Source organism: Argopecten irradians, unplaced genomic scaffold, assembly GCF_041381155.1.
Source record: "Argopecten irradians isolate NY unplaced genomic scaffold, Ai_NY scaffold_0605, whole genome shotgun sequence".
Taxonomy (NCBI): Eukaryota; Metazoa; Mollusca; class Bivalvia; order Pectinida; family Pectinidae; genus Argopecten; species Argopecten irradians.
In genome coordinates, this window is record NW_027188072.1 from 38,721 (window position 1) to 45,091 (window position 6,371).

Below are 6,371 nucleotides of genomic sequence, written 5' to 3' on the forward strand. Positions count from 1 at the left end.
TCTTTTATGCTGAAGGATTTTTTCATGTTTTGTGACGACTCAAAAAAAACTATTGCATTGCTCATTTCGGGCTAGAAGTTTATATATTACCGATAGGAACAGACGTAATTTTGTCATTCGATTTTGAAACATTTTCTACTTTGAAATTAGGTCAATTAATAGAAAGATTAGGTAAGGTATTCCCCATTACAACTACAGGGAATTAGAATAGCAGGATCGGGTAAGGCGTGATAGACTTCAAGTAGTAAACGCGTTTTCATTCATAACTTTGATGTCGGATATTATAAAGAGTGAATACAAATAAAAAAAAATAGAGCGATTATTATTAAATAAAATATCTTAATAACATAAATCAATGTTAACATTTTCCTGTCTTCAACAAAACAGGCTTTTATTAACTGCAATAACTATTGTCTGATTCTTTTGGTCTTTTGCATTTACGAGAAAATATATCATTTTTAAAGTAAAAAAAACGCGTAGATGCGCTCTATTTGCATTCTTCGCAAACACGTTATATTTAGCTAGTGCTGTGTAAAGTATGAATTTTGTGTTAATATTATTAGGTAACGTCAATTTTCGTTTTTTCGTGGAAACGAATTTTGTTTTATACATTATAGTCACTTTAATTTGCTTCATCAGCTGACCACAAATAGTTCTAAGCAAGAAAAAATTCAAAGCTCCGAACCACGCAAGAAATTATAAACTACCATTTCCTATTTTACTGTATGTTAAATGGTGGTATCTATACAGCAAGCATACAACACAGTAAGCGTATGTATAATGTTTCACACGTTTGAGTGAAATGAATTGTCCGCTAGGTGGCGGTGTAATGCTGGGTAGGCCAGGTAAGGCAGTTCAGGCAGCGCACCGGGCGAGGACAGTCGGGTTTTAAATTGGCAGCGGACACGCGGGTTACACGTGGGCCATTACACGTGTCGATATGAGTGAAGACGATAGTGTGTCTGGAGTTACAGAGACTCATAGGGTTTCAGAATCCTCCTTGTCTGAATTATTTGAGGCTATTAATAATAGTCAGAAGGCATTTCAGAGTCAAATTTCTGAATTAAGGATGGAAATTTCGGCAAACAGTAGTGTCAAAGATATAGAGTTTAAGAGGCTGAAAGAAGGCTCAGAGTTGACCATGAAAAGAAACGGTAACAAGGACCAACACAAATTCAATTCGGATATTTTGGACATCATTAAACAAACTCTGTGGGGACTGGAAAACGGAAAACCCGAATATTGTGAGGAATTATTGACGAAAGTTAAAGATATCGAGGAACGGAATAGACATATAAGACTAGCTGATCGTTCCGAATTCGACTGGGATACGGTCAAGCACTATATGTCTGATCCCATTGCTAAGGATTCAGAAGATTTAAAGAAAATTTACAAGGCGGAGTCGGATGCAAAAAAGGAGAAAGGTAAAAAAATACAATTGTCGAAGCGGCAGCAGAGATGTTCCGGATATGTTAGACCAGCTCCGTACCCGAGTTTTGCTGTGGGCGCTCCTCCTTCCGGTAACAACATGGCTAATGTACCAGCTGGAGTGTTCGATGGATGGAACCAGCTTTTTCGTGGCTCCAGGAAGTTCTAGAGTTACGAGAGTGGAACACGTTTTGGATGCGGATAGCCGGGACATTTAAGGAGGGAGCGTCCGGCCATTGTTGGACAAGACAGGAAAAACAACCCACACTCCAAATGACAAGTGCGAGATAAGGAAGCGAGACAAGGCACAGAACTTGATATTAGATAAGTATATTGATTATTATGATACTGAAGATAGAGATCATGGTGTTTCAATTAGATGACGAGATAGAGCTCACTGATAATTATTTTGAGTACGAACAAGGAGAAAAGGAGATAGTTGTGAAAGGTAGATTGAAAAAATGTATTGACTTATGGAAGACATTTTGTAGTAATGATTTTGTGTTAGATGTTATTCAGAATGGTTACAAGATACCTTTTATTTCTACTCCTTGTAAGATGGTTTTGTCGAATAATAAATCAGCGTTAGGTCATCCAAAGTTTGCTAAAGAGGCCATTACTTACTTATTAAGGAAAGGTTTAAAAATAGAATGTGATGAAGCGCCCCTAGTTGTAAACCCGCTGACTGTATCTATCCAATCCAATGGGAAGAAAAATTGATTTTGGATCTTAGAGCAGTAAATGTCCATTTGTGGAAAGAGAAAGTTAAGTTTGATGATATTAGGACTGCTCTGATGTATATTTCAGAGGAGGCGTGGATGTATAAGTTTGATATTCATTCAGCATATCACCACATAGATATTTTTCCTGATCATACAAAGTTTTTAGGGTTTGCATGGTTGTTTGAGGGAAAAGTGAGATATTTCAAATTTCTGGTGCTCCCTTTCGGGAATCGAACAGCTCCATACTTATTAAGGTCACTAGGGCTTTGATAGGCAGATTTTGATGTATTTAGATGATGGGCTTGAGGCTCATAGTGATAGGCATCAATGTGTTGTTCAGAGTGAACATGTAAAATCAGATCTGATTCTTTCAGGATTTGTTCCTAAGGCAGAGAAGTCCTTATGGGTTCCAGTACAATGTTTGACATTTTTAGGGAATATAATTAACACAGAGGAAGGGTTATTATCTATTCCTGATTACAGAATTCTAAGAGCTAAGTCCTGTTTTGAGGAACTGATTAAAATTGGTGAGCAAGGTCGTTCAGTGCAAGTAAGGAAATTTGCCAAATGTACAGGTCATATTATATCAATGTCACTGGTGTTCGGTAGTGTAACTCAGTTGATGACTCGGAGTATGAGCATGCAGATCGCAGGTACATCTTCTTGGAATGAGTCAGTACAGTTAAATGAACAATCTAGGGAAGAAGTCAAGTTTTGGGACAGAAACATAGATGTTCGAAATAAGTGTCCTTTGAGATTTGAATCAAAAATGTCATACATTAGTTTACTCTGATGCGAGTTCCACAGGATTTGGTGGTTATTGTGTTGAATCTCTAGAGGGTGTGTCTCAGGGCTTATGGAGAGAGTGCGATATGAGTCGTAGTTCTACCTGGAGGGAGTTGACTGCTGTTTGTCAGGTATTAAAATCTCTTGTTTGTTTCTTGGAAGGAAAGAGAGTTAAATGGTTCTCGGATAACCAGGGGGTTGTTTCAATTGTTGAAAAGGGTAGTATGAAGGCAGATTTACAGTCTATAGCTCTTAGCATATATGAGGCGTGTTGTGCAAACAATATCAAATTTGAGATGGCATGGGTACCTCAGTCAGATAACGAGCGAGCTGATTACCTGAGCAGAATTGACGATCCAGATGAATGGGCCATTAGTCCTAAGATTTTTCTTTAATTTAGTAACCTTTGGGGTCCTTTTGAAGTGGACTGGTTTGCCTCTTTTTATAATAATAAACATCCAGTGTTTTACTCAAGGTTTTGGAATCATCAGCAGACATGGATGCTTTTTCCGTTGATTGGGCTGGTAAAAATGGGTGGTTTGTACCACCAGTTTATTTGATTACAAGAGTAATTCTTTACATGAAATCATGTATGGCCTTTGGGGCGTTAATTGTTCCAGTTTGGAAGTCCGGGAGGTTTTGGCCCATTTTGTGTCCAAATGGAGATGGTTTTATACCTGCTGTTAAAGATGCTCGATTTCTTCCACAGGCAGAGAATGTTTGTCTGCAGGGAAGGGGAAGTAATTCTGTATTTAGTGAAAGAAAGCTGCCATTTAGAATGCTAGCTTTGTACGTGGACTTTCGTGAAAATGCTTTATAAGTTTATAGTATTAAATTTCTGAAAATTGCGTTGTTTGACAACGTTGGAAAATATGATGTCTGTATGACAGATGTTATGCTAGTGTTTTATCACTAGTGGGTTTGAGTTTGTATAACTCATGTATGTTAGCATGTGTGCTAAGTTGGTCTGTATGACCAGGTTGCTAGGTGTATCCTAGTTTTGAGATAATGCATTGTTGCATAATGGAGTAAGAATTGATTGGTTTGACTAATTAAGTTTATGATTTAATTTTAGTATTCTGAAAAGTGTTTTTTGAGTAAATTACTTTTCATACTTATTTGTATTTTTCTCTATAAATTTATTTTTGCAGAAAAATAAAAAAGAGATTTTAGAATTGCCACAAAGCTTGAGATGTCTGGCGGAAGGATTACCAGAACTGTTGTTAAATGCGAAAGCAGATAAAACTGTTCAGAAATATTATTATGGTTTTCAAAAGTGGACAAAGTGGGCTAGCGCTAATAATGTAGCGGTGTTTCCTGTTAAACCGTTACATCTTTGCTTATTTTGTAAATTTTTGACATCAAATGGAACTAGTCAAAGTGTGTTAACGGAGATTTTTTATAGTGTCAGATGGGTACATCTATCAGTGGGTGAGAGTTCCCCTACTGATCATTGTCTTGTTAAAAATGTTTTTGAAGGTGCTAAAAGAAAAGTGGCTAGACCTATTATTAAAAAGGATGTTATAACTGTTGAAATTTTAGAGAAATTATTTGATAAATATTATGATCCTTCTGATTTACTGGTGCAGAGAATTATTACAATTTCTTTATTGTGTTATTCAGGCTTTTTAAGGAGTGCAGAGGTCCTGTGTCTCATGAGATGTGATGTAAAGCTTTCCTCCACCCACATGGAAATTTTCATAGAAAAATCTAAAACTGACATATACCGCGATGGAGCTTGGGTTGTAATCGCCAGGACAGGGACAAGATTGTGTCCAGTTAGTAATGTGAAGCTCTATTTAAGTTGGCATATCTGTATGAGGACAAAGCTGAATTCATTTTTCGGAACGTGACAAAGCATCAGGACAGGTATGTGCTGAGGAAAAACAGTAAACCAATGCTTTATAATAGGCTACGTGAACAATTTATTCAATTTTATCAGCCTATTGTTCCGGATATATCGAGGTTCGGTTGACATAGTTTTAGAGCCGGTGGTGCTACGGCTGCAGCTGGTAATGGAGTTCCAGACAGATTATTTAAAAGACATGGTCGATGGCGTTCTGAAACAGCTAAAGATGGATATGTGAAAGATAGTCTACCAGAGAGATTAACAGTGTCCAAGAATTTGAGTTTATAAGTTTATAGATTTATTACAATATTGATGAACTCTGTTAAAAAAAAAAAAAAAAAAAAAAAAAAAAAAACTGTTTATTTTAGTTTTTAGTTTTGATAGTAAAAGTATATTTTCCATGGGTGGAGGATAGCCACAATGCGTCGTTTTTTAAAATCTGATGATAGTGGGGCCATCTTTGATATTCATATTTCTATATTTAAAAAAAAAAACTCCGGGGTCTTAAAATTGGTTGGTTTCTTATTTACCATTGCTGTGGATATTTTGGAAATATCTGAAAACAATGAGACTAAACAAGCATGATATTTCACGTGTATATTTTTTTATTTTTGTGCTCAAAAAGCAGAAATATAGAATGCATGTTCCTTAAATTTTGAAAAAGAAGTTAAGTGATTGTGTGTAAAGTCCGCATAATTTAAATTAAAAAAAAATCAAAGGAGAAAAGATTCATCAACGATAATTGCAGGATTCTTTTGGGGCCTTATGTTAAATGAATGATATGATTTCCTAACAAGTAACTTGGGCAGAGTTCTGCTGAACGTTCTGTAGTCAGGAAAATTGTCAACTTGTTATTTAATCAAACCTGTGTTCATAGAATAATGTCACAGTTGCAGTTTCACATTTGAGCACTAGAATAATGATTATTTATAGAAACGGTGTTGTTATGTGAGATCAATGTTTACCGTATAAACATTATTATTCTTATCTAACCATGTAATATGACCAATCGCTTTCATGTTATGGACAAGTTACTCTTTATTTTATCTTATAAATATTTATACGATAATGCAATCATAACATAACGTTTTTTTCATTTCAATGCACGAAGATAAAGTGGAAAAAAAAGAAAATATAAGTTTTTTACCAAATTTTATTATCTAACTCCAAAAATGTAATTCCATTTTTTTTTTTAATTTAGATTGTTGCTGTTATTCGAGTGACAGTTTGTTGTTTTTCACTATATATATATATATTGTATTTTCTTCTTTTGATGTCATCAGGAGTTACCGCCCATTACTTTGTATTTGTAGAGATGTCTTGTCAACATGTCACACGTACTTAGCTTATCATAGTATTCTGTCAAAAATTCAACTACCAATGTCAACAAATATAAAAGCCTTTCTGCTATTCGATCCATTTACACATCCCAAAAACAATTCGTTGAAATAAGGTAAAATTGCACAACGGTTTTTCCAAGTGAATTATCTCAAACATTTAAATCTATATAATATTAAACATCATGAGAGCTAATATTAAATGTTCAAACACAAATTCCAGGTAGTGGTTATTTCCTCTTGGGAAAT

General features: G+C 35.3%; 1 pseudogene; it reads left to right on the top strand.

Moving 5' to 3' along the window:
• Positions 1–1,791: 1,791 nt before the first annotated feature.
• Positions 1,792–5,109, top strand: LOC138313121 (uncharacterized; annotated as a pseudogene).
• Positions 5,110–6,371: the final 1,262 nt, after the last annotated feature.